The sequence below is a fragment of the Hyposmocoma kahamanoa genome, unplaced genomic scaffold, assembly GCF_003589595.1.
Source record: "Hyposmocoma kahamanoa isolate Upper Pololo Valley unplaced genomic scaffold, ASM358959v1 224, whole genome shotgun sequence".
In the NCBI taxonomy this organism is placed as follows: Eukaryota; Metazoa; Arthropoda; class Insecta; order Lepidoptera; family Cosmopterigidae; genus Hyposmocoma; species Hyposmocoma kahamanoa.
In genome coordinates this window covers 7,791,617-7,807,437 of record NW_020653743.1, presented here as the reverse complement: position 1 = coordinate 7,807,437, position 15,821 = coordinate 7,791,617, and the positions used below count along the sequence as shown (strand labels likewise).

The window sequence follows — 15,821 nt, the reverse complement described above, 5'->3', positions numbered from 1 at the left end:
CGATCTGACGGGTATTTCCACTGCGCCCGTCACCCTGAGGCACCTGTCTGCTTCTTAGCCTCAATTTATATTACGGCGTAATGGAATGGAAGTGAACGATATTGCAAATAGTGTATGTACAATTACGTTACAAAAATTCGCTTTCATCCCGTTCCGCCGCAATATAAATTGAGCCTTATCGTATTGGTGGCATGCCCTATAAAGAAGTAACCTGTCTCCTAAATTTCACGATTCCTAGTTTTTTGTCAAACACAAAGGATGCGTTTTCTGGAAAAAGTTTATTTATCGTGTTCACCCTCAATATTGGGTTGGTATCAAAGTATAAACGAAAAAGATTTATAAGATAAATAACAAACTTTAATCAATTATGTATCGGCCATGTTCATCTTCAGTCTTTTGCCACCTTTCGGGTAATTTCAGAATTACCTTTTCATAAAAATATTCTTATAAAGTGCAGTTAAGTTTCGTTTGATGATCTCTTCGTTGACAAAGACGTGTTTTCAAAGGATGTTGAAAAGACCGTAACAAGTGAGAATATGAAGAGGCTATGTCGGGCGAATACGGTGAATGAGGTAACACAATCCCGACCTACCTATTGTGACTATAGGTAGTCACCTAACTGCAATAGTTTTTGACGGCTTTGTACAGGTGCCTGTGGTCGTTCACTAGTTCTAGGAGGTTTTCATTAATGAAAGATAAACATATATTATTTTTTTGAAATTACCATAGCAATGTAACATTTTAATGGAATAAAGTTTTTTTTTCTTTGAAAGTTAGCTAGTGGCATAAACCGCACACGCTTTTTGGCCAGCCCATTATTTTTTCCTTATTTATTGGAATAAGTATTTTCAACTGCCTCTGTGGTCGAAGGGTTACCATGCTAGTCTGCCAGATCCCAGGTTTGATTCCCGGGCCGGGAGAAATTTGTATGGTCTACATTTATTTCTCTCGTGAGTTTGGATGTATTTATGGCTATCTATGTGCGTGTCTTTCCCTACTACGGGGCTATGAGTGTGCGTATTTGTCTTTTTACGAAATTTTCGCGATTTAGATCTGAAAAAAAAATAGTTTCATTTCTAAAGTGTAAAAATCTAAAAACTCTATGAATATAAGCTGATATTTTGTTTTGAATTAGAAGTCCATTAGAAGCCTACGCCCCAATTGTTTTTATTCCTTTACCCTACATTTTCACCTGGAAACGCTAATTCTGAATAAAGCATTCGAGTAAATAAAAATAAGTCGTGCAATTTACTCATATATAATCGTGTTACAGTGCAATTGCATTCACGCTGTCGTATGTACCTGCTAAGTGCCAGTCATTTCCTCTTATAATCAGTACATTTGATGTCACAATAGCATTACAATTGAAGTGGTTATCGTTTGTATCTAAAATCTACCTAAACACAAATGTTATAAATGCGAAAGTAACACTCTCTGTTACTCTCTCTGAAACAAAGTTGGTTAATTTTGGTATAGAAATAGATACGACATAGGAGAAGGACATAAGCTACTTTTTGCGACAAAAATAGATCTTCTAGTAGCGGTTGGACCCCTTGAGAAAGAGTCGTCCAGGAAAGTACTGCCTTACCTATTTCTGCCGCCAAGCAGTAATGTCAGCATTACTGTGTCCCGGTTTTGAAGGATAAGGGTGCTGGTGAAATTACAGGCACATGGGACTTATCAACTTATGTCTCAGGATGACGGGCGCAGTGGCGTGCCCTCAGATATTTGCGATTTAAAGCTCAGAGTGACACTGCAACTGTTATGGATAGGCGTGTCGCTTGCCAACATGTGCACGACTTGTTCATCTCGTCACTTGGTATCATAAAAAAAATAATTGAAAATTAATACTGTAAAACGTCCTCCAAATTACAGGAAGTTTCTCGCGTTTTTTCTCTATACAATATCCAGCAATATTTATTGCAATGCTATGACGACTAAATGGTTCAGAGAACAAGTGACAAAGCCTATGGAACGGTATAGTCATAGTATTACATTTCCCTGTAAATAATAAATTAGTGACCGAAGTTAAGTGGTGACGATCTATTAAGTCATACCAATTCCACGCTGTGGTCAATCAGTTGTATCAAATCTCAAATCAGAATTACGCACAGCTGTCGTCGCGTACTGTGCATGACAACAAACGCGATCCTGGAATTTGATACGTTCACAGGAAAAGTACAATTAGCTGTTACCAGCGCCATAGAACAACAGGTGAGCAATATTTAACAGACAGTGCTGTTATTTGATAGTATCTTACTGGAGGCGAATTAGCGCGTCGTAGATTAGAGATTGTATTTCAATTATTGTATGGAATGCGGGAAACGTCTAAACGTCTATACGTTTCCCGCATTCCATACAATAATTGATCCCCTATGGGAAATATGAACAGTAGAAAATTATGTACACAGTTTTGCATAATATGATATTTTGTTGGATAGCTTTTGAATTACACGAACATTTTTATTCTTTTGATTTGGGTGGTGAAAGTAATATCCTGTGTTAATTATTGCCTTATGATAGCCGTAGGTATATTCTCGATAAAGCCAATCTATGGTGGACCCCAGCCATTGCTTAACTACCGTGAGTGTAGCCAAGACAACCCATATTTCATTTAAAAAAGTAGTCATTTCCGACAATAGTTAGGACTAATGTATGAACTATATTTCTCTAATTCGTGCTTAGCTCACAGTGAAAGTTGCTGAATGAATAGGCACAATATATTATCGGCTCTACTTAATACTCTGCCAGAATAAAGTACAGTAATCCGACGATATTGTTATAGGCATACCGTCACGAGAAACGCCGGGTGTTCAACGTTAACTCAATTAATTTGCCCACCGTACACATCAGTACATTGATAGTATTACCGAGCGACGATTTGTTTTTATTAGGTACATTGATTTCGAGCTGTTGTCGTTTTTATAATATTTCTTTATTGATAACAACTACCATGTTTCTCGCTTAAAAACTAATTTACTATGGCCACTAGATTGTCTCTGAGAGATACTATGTGAAAATTTAATTTATGTTAACATTAATGTATTTTTTCCATAAAATGGTGACATAACAAAAAATAATATAAGAATAAAAGCTAGTAATGTAACTTGAAAACAAAAACTAAAAGTTTTTATCCACATTTGTAGGAGAAAAAAGCACACTCGCTTTTTCCAAAATTGGTGTTGTTTTTTTTTCAGAAAAAGTAAAATAAAGTAACTAAATGAAATAAGACACTAACTGTGATTATTTTACTTTATGAGTACTGTAAATATGAATTCACAATGTAATGATCACTTGACACCCAACAAAAACGAAGAGTTCGTTGCAATGCATTCAATTCAATAACTATGAACTAAAGAATGATTGAGGATTTTTTGACTGGGGAATTTCCCGTCCACAGATATAATATAACGTCCGTGATTGTTACTCATTGATTTTGAGCAATTTATGTATGGAGAATAATATTAACAAAAGAGGTAGTGTAGTGCCAAATTGTATCTAAAAAATATAATATGACTCTGTCATATTTTCTGTCTTTTAGAAAAAACGTACTCCAGAAAAATAAAACGGTTGACAACACTATTCTTGACAGCCGTGTGCGGGTTTATAAAAACCAGCAAATTGATTTAAGGGGCAATGTATACGCGTCTATAATAAAGATTCTGATATTTAAAATTTGCCATTTACACGTAGGTTTTAAAAACTTTATCAAAAAAGTAAGTCACCTTGAGACATAAGTTGACAAGTCCCATGTGCCTGTAATTATATTCATACAACTCTATTTTTTTTACAATGTTAGGGGCGACCACCATCCAAGCACTTACTTTCACCGCAACTGCATGCTGTATATCCTCTAGTCGATGGCGGTATGGCGTTTTCTGTAGTACTACAGCCAAATTCACTGACCAATGACTACCCGTCAGTAGTACTAAAAACTATGTCCTACGATCTCCGATCCGCATGCCCACCGTGGAGATCATGGGCATTAGCCCCAAAATGAACGACACAAGACAAAATGGCGCACAATGGACATTGGCACACTATGTCCAACTGTTGGCGATAACGATTTTTGTTACAATATGTGTTGAAATGTCATATTTACACACGCTTTTATAGCTTGTATTTTTCAAAGAACACAGTATACCGTTTTTTTATTGTATAAATTACATTTTCTATTACATCATGCACGTGGATTTGTTTCAAGGATTTTTTACAAAATAATTGAAACTGCGATTGAGTCGTAATGATAACGTTGATAATGGACATTTTCAAGGGTATTTTACACAATACATGAAATTTATTCATGTAGAATATCAACTTGTAATGGGCGGGTGTTCCTCAGGGTGTACATTTTAGGCCATATTTAGTTAACCGAAAGATCATACAATTGCAGAGTCATTAATTTCTGTTGTGACCGTACATGTAAAGGAAATCGCTCACACCGTAAGGCACTTGCTTCGTCACCTTGACATTAAAGGAGCAATCTAAAGTGCACGTTAAGTGTAGCTCAATATTTTAAAGATACAAGGAGAAACAAAACACGACGCATCGCCCATTTTTAAATTTTGTATTTTAAAAGTATAGTAGGTATATACGGAAAAAGAAAAACATGTGAACCGAGACCTAGCCGATTAGTGTATGTCAGCGTAGATCAGAAATACGACGTTACGAGTTAACATAGAAAGATACAAATAGCAACGGACATTTTGACAATGCTGACCTCCTTCATCATCATGCCACTTTTTTATCATCGTTTTTTTGTTTTTATAATGTTAAGTGACGGGACGAACAAGTAGTGCGCCTGATGGTAAGCTACACGCTTGTCCCTAATAGTTGCAGTGCTTTAAATAGCAAAGATCTGAGGGGCACTGCCACTGCGCCCGTCAGCTTGAGACATAAGTTGACAAGGCCCATGTGCCTGTAATTTCACCAGTACTCAATAATGCTAACATTACTGCTTGGCGGCAGAAATAGGTAAGGTGGCAGTACTTCCCTGGACGAACTCTTTCACAAGGAGCTCTACTGCTACATGTTGCTGACCTTTTATTTTTAAAATTTTGAACCGTTCTGAAATTCCCGTTTCTTTCACTAGTCCTACATTTGTTTTTTTCCGTCGTCACTCCCATCAAAATTCTTGAAACAAGAGGACGTGCCCATAAATAGCAAATCGCCTCCTTATTGCTAAACTTGACGTCGATTACTATAATATTATGCAAACTAATATTATAAATGCGAAAGTGACTCTGTTACGTTTTCACGCATAGACCGCTGAACCAAATTTTATGAATTCCCATCTATACCAAATATATGTATAGATGGTACCTATGAGAAGGACATATGTCGTATAGGCATGTTGTATAGGCATTTTGGGCCTTCCTATGCCTTTTTATCATCTCTTACAATAAAGCTCGTGGACTGAGATTTCTGCATTTTCATTTCTTTAAAGCTAGGCCACGGGTTTAATAATAAAGGGCAAGGGTTTAATAATACTAGAAATGTATGAATAAAATGGGTCCCAGCTGCAGGTTTTGTATGATGCATGGTTTTGTAACAAAACGTTGGGTAAAGTAACCAACACTTGAAGTCGGTGACTTTCTGGATTATATTTTCTATTAATTTAATAGAAAGCTTATAGAAAACATTAAATCCAGTATCAGGTGGTTGGCCAGATATACACTCTTCTGCAGTTTTTGATATTATATTGGGGATATCGATCTGTTTATAATAAAAGATAGATAATTAAAGATGAGGACCCCTATATCGAAATCCGTCCTCAATTAAATTCTTCCCAAATCGTGTCCTTTAACAGGAAGTCATGACCGAAAGGTAATAAATTGTTAATAAAGCATTCTAATTGGTTTACACCTAGCTACATTCAGATTGTACACGAGTACACCTACAGGTAATTCAGATTTTACACGATTACCACTACAGGTGGGAAGCACGACGACAGCACGGGATATGCGGGTATAGTTGAAGAAATATTATTTGTACCAATGAATGCTATCATTTGGAACGGCATAACCTTTTTATTACAATGGGGTAATAAAACCATTAACACTTATTTTACTTATTACTAATTCAACAAGTTATTTCTGCGTAAAGATTATTTAAGCGTAAACGTATTTAAAGTAGTTGTTTGCACTCTACAGAGGGCAAGGCGTTACCGAGACGGTTCACTCTTTTGTCCCTATTGTACATATTCTAAAGTTGAAGCTGTAAGACGAATCGGTGCAAATAATACTTCACCAACTATAACTGACTGCGGGGACGTGTTATCGCCATTTTTATTGTAGTCATAACTTAATTCATGAATCAGAATTCACACACTCATAGCCCCGCAATGAGGAAACCCTGTATCGCGGGTGCCATGGATACACACACAAATAACACCCAAACTCAGGAGAAAAATAAATGTAGGCCATAAAAATATTTATCCCGGCCCGGGAATCGAACCCGGGACCTCTGCGTGGCAGTCCAGTGTGGTAACTACAGTTAAATAACATAAATAAAGTGTTGACGTTGAGTTAATATTGTTGGTAGTTAGTTAGGTTTCTAAACTTACCACTTGGTTACGGGTTAATTCAACCTAACATGAGGGCCTGGTGACCATGGGTCGTGTTAATCGTTTGCTTGTTTTTGTCTAATTATCAAAAGGCAACTGTAATGGCCAAGGCCACCAATGTAAGATGAAAATAACACCCGGATGGGTTTGCAAGAATGTAAAATGAACAAATTGAGTAACTAAACTGACAGTTCACGCATCTTCTATGCGGTTTTGATGAATCGTGGTGGACCTTGAGCGTTTTATCATCGAGTTACAGGATTTCCTGTTGTATTTAGAAACGAACATTTTATTATTTTCTTTCCTTCCGAGTATTGTGAATAGATGTACTGAGGAATATTTTTTTTTTATGATATCAAGCGACGACAGGACGAACAAATCGTGCGCTAGGTGGTAATCGACACACCTTGCGATGATTTTTCTTACGAAACATGCCGTACGACCATTCAGATATGCGTGCAACACCCCCTGAGCGCTTGCGCTGACGTTCGGCGCACTCAGCGGTAGGCAGACACTTTTCACGTAACCTTAAGCGAGTGCCGGAGCCTTAGTTAAGGCTGAATCACGTTACATCGTGTCGGGTCCGGGCCGTCACATGACCGTCACAGTGTCGTGTCGTTTCCACCGTGCGCCGGTAGGGTTTTTTTTGTTATTTTTAATTTTTGTCTTGAGGGATAAAGTTGTGTTATTAATGCACACACAAATTGAGTTGGCAGCTATTGCAAAAGCTCTTGATTACGAACTATTGGAGAGACCAATTGAAACTGACCTGTCTGGAGAAAAGGAGAATCCGAAGGAGAATTTGCCACGCTCTACAAAGATTTAATAGATGATGAGAGCATTTTGCGCTTGCGCTGTTCAGTACACTATAGTTCAACGTTGACCACCCGCCGGGTGCCCGGCGAGTGCATACATATTACGACGTGTCGCGATCGGGCTGGAACTGGGGAAAACACTCGACGCCGTGCCCCGATCGTGCCTCGGCCGTAGCACGGATTCGGCCCGGTCTAACATGAAGCTCATATAAAAGCATATATAGATATTTGACCGTGACACGGCGTGCTTTGTCTGCTGCTGATATTCAAAGTGTACTAAATTGTATTTGCGTGACAAAATATCGCTAATTGGCATGTCTTAATACGTTTAAAAGTAACAAAGTTATCATTATATTGTATAAAAAATATTACAATACTTGTTAATTATCACGTATAAGGGAAACGTGGTTGGTCAAAGTCCAAATTCATCTTGTTTTATGATGGTGAAACATCAATATGATTCAACCTAGTTTAGAAGATCGAAGCTGCTAATGAGTCCTCTCAAGATGTACTCGATTTCATAATTAGTAGGGTTACGTGAATATTCAGTACTACACTATTGGTTAATGGAGGTTATCGTAATGTAGGTAACTGGGTCGTACTTTGACAGGATAATGATTGAACTCATGACTGATATGATGCTAATGTTAAATTATATTACGACGACAGATTGGACCGCGCGATCGAGTTCGTCATTTCGTATTGTAATGTTTAAATAATGTGCACTATTATAATGTAATTAGTACACTGTAGTGATGTGTGAAAAGATTCAAAAACAATTTTATTGGATTTAATCTGATATTACAATAGGATTTAGAACACGTCCGACAGATTACGCTTTCGTCAGATTATTTATTTTTTCCGTATAGATCAGAATTTATTATTATTATTTTCTTAATAGCGGCTATGTCTATTATTAAAACTAGGTGTGTCTTATATGACAATGCCAATTCATGATTTTCTTTTACTGCTATCAAACCTGACGTTTTTTGAAAATTAGATAGTCATCATAATATCCTTGTTGTATATCTCTATATGTAATGGATTTAAACCCCGTGTAAAAAGGATTATCCTTTTTTAGAAATGGCAACTTGATCAAATTTTAATTTCCAAATTGGAGCTTCTCCTTTAATAGAACAAATTATTATTTTTTTCATATCATACACGAATTATTTTAATTATAATTACTGTTTTAGTAAAATATTTAATATTAAATTTAATATTAAATTTATTTTTTAATAAATATATTAACCGATTTTTATTAGAAAATCAAACAATTGAATTAATTTGAACTATTTTACCAGCAATTACTTTAATTTTCATTGCTCTTCCATCTTTACGACTTCTTTATTTTTTAGATGAATTTAATAATCCATTATTTACTTTAAAAACAATTGGTCATCAATGATATTGAAGTTATGAATATTCAGATTTTAATAATATTGAATTTGATTCTTATATAATTCCTCGTAATGAAATATCCCCAAATAATTTTCGTTTGTTAGATGAAGATAATCGAATTATTTTACCTATAAATAATCAAATTCAAATTTTAATTACAGCAACAGACGTTAATCATTCGTGAACTATTCCTTCCTTAGGGGTAAAAGTAGATGATAATCCTGGTCGTTTAAATCAATCAAGATTTTTTATTAATCGACCATGATTTTTTTATGGTCAATGTTCAGAAATTTGTGAAGTAAATCATAGTTTCATACCTATTGTAATTGAAAGTATTTCAATTAAAAATTTTATTAATTGAATGAATAATTATTCATCATTAGATGACTGAAAGCAAGTATTGGTCTCTTAAACCATTTTATAGTAAATTAGCATGTACTTCTAATAAAAGAAGTAGTAAAAAACATGACATAAATATGTCAAATTTAAATTATTATATTTATATAATATTCTTTTATTCCAGAAATAATACCTATTAATTGAATAATTTCTTTTTTTAATATATCTCAACATAATTATGCAGAGATGCTTATGTATTATTTTTTTAAGTTTTCGTGCATCATTCAATTTTCATCTTGGCGTACTTAAAAGAAAACAACATTTTGATGTTTCTTTTTTTATTGGTTCTTTCACGCATAATCATATAATTTGGTACCATTAGTCTTCAACAAAATATTCAGGTCTTGTGTGTGATTTACACCGCCAGAGACAAAATTTCAGATAGATTGAGTCCTATCTGAAATTTTTTCTCTGGCGGTGTAAATCACACAGGACTTAATTTTTTTTTTAAATATGCGTTAAAAATAATTTTAAATCAATAATAGCTTTAGGTATTATCAAATATACTATAATATAATATAAGTATGGTATATACAAACCCCATAAGTGGGTATTCCATTTAACTGTTGAATTGACAGATTTTAAGACTTTCGTGGTTACTCACTAAATGACCATAACCATGGAACCTGTAAAGCGCTCTAAACGTTAGTTTGTGTGATTTGGATCCGACAAAAAAGGTCACAATTCGTTACTTAAAATTTCAAATTATAATTATCAAATTACTGCCTCTTAAACTACCTCCGTGGCGAACGGTTACCATGCCGGACTGCCACGCAGAGGTCCCAGGTTCGATTCCCGAGCCGAGAGAAATATTTGTGTGGCCTACATTTATTTCTCTCATTAGTTTGGGTGTAATTTGTGGTCTATGTATGTGTCCATGGCACTCGCGACCCTGCGGTTACCTAGTGCGGGGCGGCTATGTTGGGTGTGTGCGTAAAAAATATTTATGATTTGCTTTATGATTATCAAGTGACGGGACTAACAAGTCGTGCGCCTGGCGGTAAGCGACACGCCTACTTATAACAGTTGCAGTGCCACACAGACTTTAATCGCAAAAATTTGAAGACCACTGCCAGTGCGCCCGTCACCCTGAGACATAAAGTCGACAAGTCCCATGTAGTCGCAGTTTCACCACCACCCTTCAAAACGGAAACGCAGTAATGCTTACATTATTGCTTGGCGGCAGAAATAAGTGCGTTTGTGACGATTCTGACCTCCTTCATCGACAACCCACGTTTTTATAATCCTATCTTTACTGGTTTCCTACTTTTTTTTAATTTTGAATACTTCCCTAATTTCCTTTTCATTCACTAATCTCAAGTTTCTTAGATCCGTCGTCGCTCTCATCAAAACTCTTGAAACGACAGGACGTGCCCATAATTTCCTTATTGTTAAACGTCACGTCGATTATTATTAAATCGTGACATAAGCCGTTTTGGGGTGAGTATTGTGTTCTTAAAGTTGACAATATTTAGGCCCGCATTAATTCAAACATCTCTAGTGTTTTTTGGTTGTAGTTTTCGTTATTGTTAACGATTACTACACCTCTGTCATTACAGTTGTAGTGCCACTCGTAGCTTTAAATCGCTAAGATCTGAAGGGCACTGCCACAGCGCCCGTGACCCTGAAGTCCCATGTGCCTGTAATTTCACCAGCACCCGTACCCTTCAAAATCGTAACACAGTAATGCTGACATTACTGCTTGGCGGCAAAAATAGGTAAGGAGGCAGTATTTAGCTGGACGAACTCTTTCGCAAGAAGCTTTATTACTACTAATGTACTCGAATGTCGAATCTAATAGCGTACAAATATACGTTTATTATTAAACGTTAACTCAATGCATAAGCTACGGCTCAAGTTCGTTATTAAGTCTTAATCAATCTAGTACACGGTCTTGGTAATTACAAATGATACCAGTCAAGATATCGATGATTAATGATTATTGTGTATTTATACAGGAAGCTCGAGGTGCATCTCAAGATCTGAGTAATATCTCGGCCTATACTCATTTAATACCGGAATTAAGAGCTGTTTATTAACACGAGTCTAGTTCAAATGATATATGTTAAAGTGATTCATACCATACATTATACTGTTCAAAATGATGCGCAATAATAACGTGGAAAAAATATAAATAATTAGCTATTGTTTCTATAGCGTTGCGATAATAATTATGGAAAAGCATTTATAGTAGTATGAAATTAATTAATAGGTATGTACTTATAAAACGAAATGAAGTATAGTTTATTTGTAGATAAGTCCACACTCATAATTGATTTTCGTGGATAGCTGTAATTGGCCTATCCAAAAACTTTGGCTGTAGTTAAGGCAAAAAAAAAATTAAATTTTGTGTATGCAAAAGAACTCTTTGTAAATATTATTTTAGATTTGCATAGATTCTAAAGTGAATATACCACTCCTCCATACCACACGACAAATTTGTAGTATTCATTAATTGTATCATTACAGTATTTTATAGTCTCATGGTGTTTTTGGTGCAAGATATTAAATATTCCATGCGGATTGCCGGAATTTAGTGAGGTTCATTCTGAAGCCTCAGTAGGCAATAGAGTATTACATACAAATCTAAAATAAAGCCATTTCTTTCCATTAAAAATTATATAAATTTTAGTGAAATTTGAAAACAGAATTGGATTGGTAAGAAATAAAAAAATGTACGCCTGAAACTATTTTACAGGCATTAAAAAATCTACAAAATCTTTTGTACAGTAATCGACAAAGTTTTTTGTTCTTATTGAAAGCGGCATACAATTGAATTTAAACCTTTAGTGTCAAGCTTGACTTGCATTTGACCCTGTACTTATACGCAATGTCAATGCTCAATTGTTACTTATTGAATTTCTATCAGTAGGAAACATCCTATTGTTAATTTTATTATTATTATTATATTTCTATATAAGCTGTTTGTACAAAATAAAATGACTCAAAGTTAAAGTACTCCTTATTGTTAACATGTACAGGATGTAAAATTAAAGTCGTACTGCATTTAACCTGCCTCGTAGTGGCTGATTGATAGTGCACCACTTTTATAGGAAATCTATTGATTTTCTGTATTCGCGAATTCTTTTTCTGAAGCTGTTTGTTCACATATCATAAATGTAATTACCACTTAGGCTCAATTTACGTTACCGCGGAACGGAATGGAAGCGAATTTTCGGAACCATAGCATAATTGAAGAAGCAAAGAACAGTTCGCGCATTTTCCGGAGAATTCTCGGGAACAGCAGCTATCTTATGGTTTGGACATCACACACTTGACATACAGTGCAATTGACATGCTATGTATAATTTCGTTACAAAAATTCGCTTCCATTCCGTTCCGCAGCAATGTGAATTGAGCCATACCTAATTCACTATTACTAAAAACAACTCGATGACTAATTCATTAAAATTTGCGGTTTTTTTATTATAATACCGAGTGATAGGCCGAACAAATCGAGCGCTTGGCAGTAAGCGACACGCCTGTCCGTAACAGTTGCAATGCCACTCAGTGCTTTAAATCACAAAGATCTGAGGAGCACTGCCACTGCGTTCGTCATCCTGAGACATAAGTTGACAAGTCCCATAAGCACCTTTCAAAACTGTTTCACAGTAATGCTCACGTTACTGCTTCGCGGCAGAAATAGGTACGATGACAGTACTTCTTTGGACGATGTCTTTCATAAGGAACTCGAGTGGTACTAAAACTTTTACTTCTACTACTGCTTTGATGACATTGACGGGTTTACTTTTTTATACTACAATAAATATATTATTAGACTATAGAATAAGGAACTCACGATTCCCTATACAAGGACACTAAGTACGCAGTAAGGTCTTGGCGCATTAATTAAGTGTGTAAATACAAATCTGTTTAGCATAATATAGCAAACTTGTCAGTGTGTCCGCATAATAGATGACCATACTTGTACAAGACTTCGTTTGTGCCTGGTGAGAAATTGCTTCCGTATGTTGTCAAGCCGCAATTTGTGACTACCGGTAAACTTGCCACTTTTTGTCATCTCCCAAAAAGTCATGCCTTTTGTCGTCTACCTATGCGCTTCTGACTTTTTATCATCTAACCATAAACGTTTTACTTTTTGTCATCTAAGGGAATCAATACACTTATCGACGCGGAATCGCAAAAGGCATGCTGTCACTGTATTGAAGTGTGATTGGTCGAGAGCAAAAATAGATACGTGAGCGATAATTATTGTTATTGGTTATGTTTTGGGGGCACTGAAATGTAATTGGAAAATAGACACGTAAGCAGGAATAATTGTTACTGCATTTCAATATTTTGTCTGGTGACGCAGTCAACGTCTGCAGGGGCCAACTATAAAGTGCAGGGTCCAAAAAAGAAAAGATCATAATGAAAAAATCCCACACGGGTTGTTTAAGTCGTTTTGGGGATTAGAAGGAAACTCACTCAATTATTTCGTTCTGTTGCGAAAATAGGAGAAAAATTTATTATAATGTTTCTTTGTATGTTTTACTGGTCAAATTGTATAATGAATTGTCTGTGGTATTATTATCGTTTCATGTAAATGCTATAGCAATTACTTGTTACGTTTAATAAACTATTTATCTACTAATTGTGGGCTATTTCTCAGGTCAGGCTCCGCGCCGGTAAAAAAAGATTTATGTCCTATCCTATTAGCATTACAATTTCGAAAAGTTTGGTTTGCAAGCCGCGTTTGTACTGTACTCTCTTATTTTGTCAACCCTTTGTAAACCTTATGTTTATTTTTAAATTTTTATTGAATTGATATTCAATAATTTTTTGTGAAATTACTCTACTAGTTTGTTATAATTATTAATACAAAATCGAACACTCAGAAAAAATTCCTTCGATCCGACGGGATTCAAACCGACATCTTCTAGCTTACCGTGGCAGACGCTACACCAACCAAGCCACGGAACTAACCAGCGGACCTCACGAATTTTTTTCTATGTGCTTGCGTCGTGTTTTTGTATTTAGTTTTTAACGACTTTTTAGTTGTAGCGCACCAGGGAAACCCTGTGTCGCGGGTGCCATTGACACACACATAGACAACCACAAATTACACCCTAACTCACGACAGAAGTAAATGTAGACCATACAAATATTTCTCCCGGCCCGGGAATCGAACCTGGGATCTCTGCGTGGCAGTCCGGCATGGTAACCGTTCAGCCACCGAGGCATCATGCGCAGTACATGCAATAAGAGCCAAAAAGTTGTTGCGCATTTCGCTTAGTCTCGTACGACACTCCACACAGGCTGGCGACTAATCGGCTTCCTACAAATTTCCCATCGCATCAGTACAGCGCCAACGACGACCTATCGTCTTAAATTTAACAATTTAGGTAAAATATGATCGGGTTCTGCACCGATAAATGTGGTGACTGCCTTAGGATATATTCTCCCACTCAAACTGCCCAACACTTTGCATATCAATTTTAGCAAACCCCTTCATGCATGTTTCTCGAGATGCAGCAACGGCATACCGTTGCTGCTAAAGCTTCCGGCAAATTAATATTCTGAGCGGACAACGGCGTGTCTCCCTTTAGACATAAAAATTTAAATTCTACTCTTGTTACTTATGATAAGACGGTCGAGACTCTGAAGTTAACAACATGCTGTTACTACGAAGGCTGATTATTAATTTTTTTTAAATTCTTCCAGGTTCTACTCGAGGAATGGAGGAATCCGAAGAAGCGTTACGCCTGAAGTGAACCTAACCAGCAAAGCAATACGTTCCATAGTAGTTCCTGCTGTTATGTCTGTGATCCCGCTGTGGTTGATAAAGAACTTGTGATACATGTATTTTTGTTCACGCTTATAGGGTAAGTATGGAAATGAAGCGTTTTGAAAACCAAGAACTTTTATAGTATGTAGTGTACTTTTAATATACATGGGACTTACACACATCAAAAAAAGTTTGCGATCACTTCGAAAAACTGAAATCTTTTTTGTTACTGTAGATTATATTATGATTTTTTCTTCTTTTTAGATTCTTTATTTAAAAATAAATTAGAACATAAAACAATGACCCCGTTCAATTGTTTTTTCATATAAAAAGGCTTTCAGTCCTAGCTTACGCTCATTCAGAAATCTGATTTAGTCAATTATAAGCGATTCAAGATATTTTTCGCGGAAAGTTGTGATTGAAAAAATGCCAAGAGGATTATCAGAGGTTTTACGAGCTAGAATAGTAACTTTGAGGGAAGAAGGATACACCACGAGAGTAATAGCACGCAGACTTGCTATATCCCAATCCTGTGTCGTGGCTACGTTGCAGAGGTATCACGGAATGGGGAATTTAGCTGACCGACCCCGCAGCGGTCGCCCAACTGTTTTGACAGCTGCCCAAAAGCGCTATATTAGATTGCTGGCAGCCCGTGATCCAACAATCAACGCCACTAAAATAAAAGCAGAAGTCGGGGCCGCCTCTGGGCTTGAAGTTAGCACGCAGACCGTTCGCAATTGCTTGCACCAGGCTGGATTACGAGCACGGAGGTCTTGGCGAGCTCCGCTCAATTCCCGGCAACGTCAACAACGAAGATTGCAGTGGGCTAGACTTCGGCAAAATGAAGAAGGTGAGGACGAAAACATTTGGCAAAACTGTCTCTTCGTTGACGAATCCCGAATCAGCACTCATC

The 15,821-nt window shown here is 36.4% G+C and overlaps 1 protein-coding gene across 2 annotated transcripts in view; it reads left to right on the top strand.

Annotated features, from left to right (window-relative positions):
- The window catches only part of LOC113228099 (transmembrane and coiled-coil domains protein 2), a 69,919-nt gene that overhangs the window by 16,116 nt on the left and 37,982 nt on the right, over positions 1-15,821 (top strand). For both annotated transcript variants that reach the window (XM_026461240.1, XM_026461238.1), the window contains exon 2: positions 14,845-15,005. The gene's annotated coding sequence lies outside the window, so the exon portion shown is untranslated. The remainder of the gene's footprint in view (positions 1-14,844; positions 15,006-15,821) is intronic.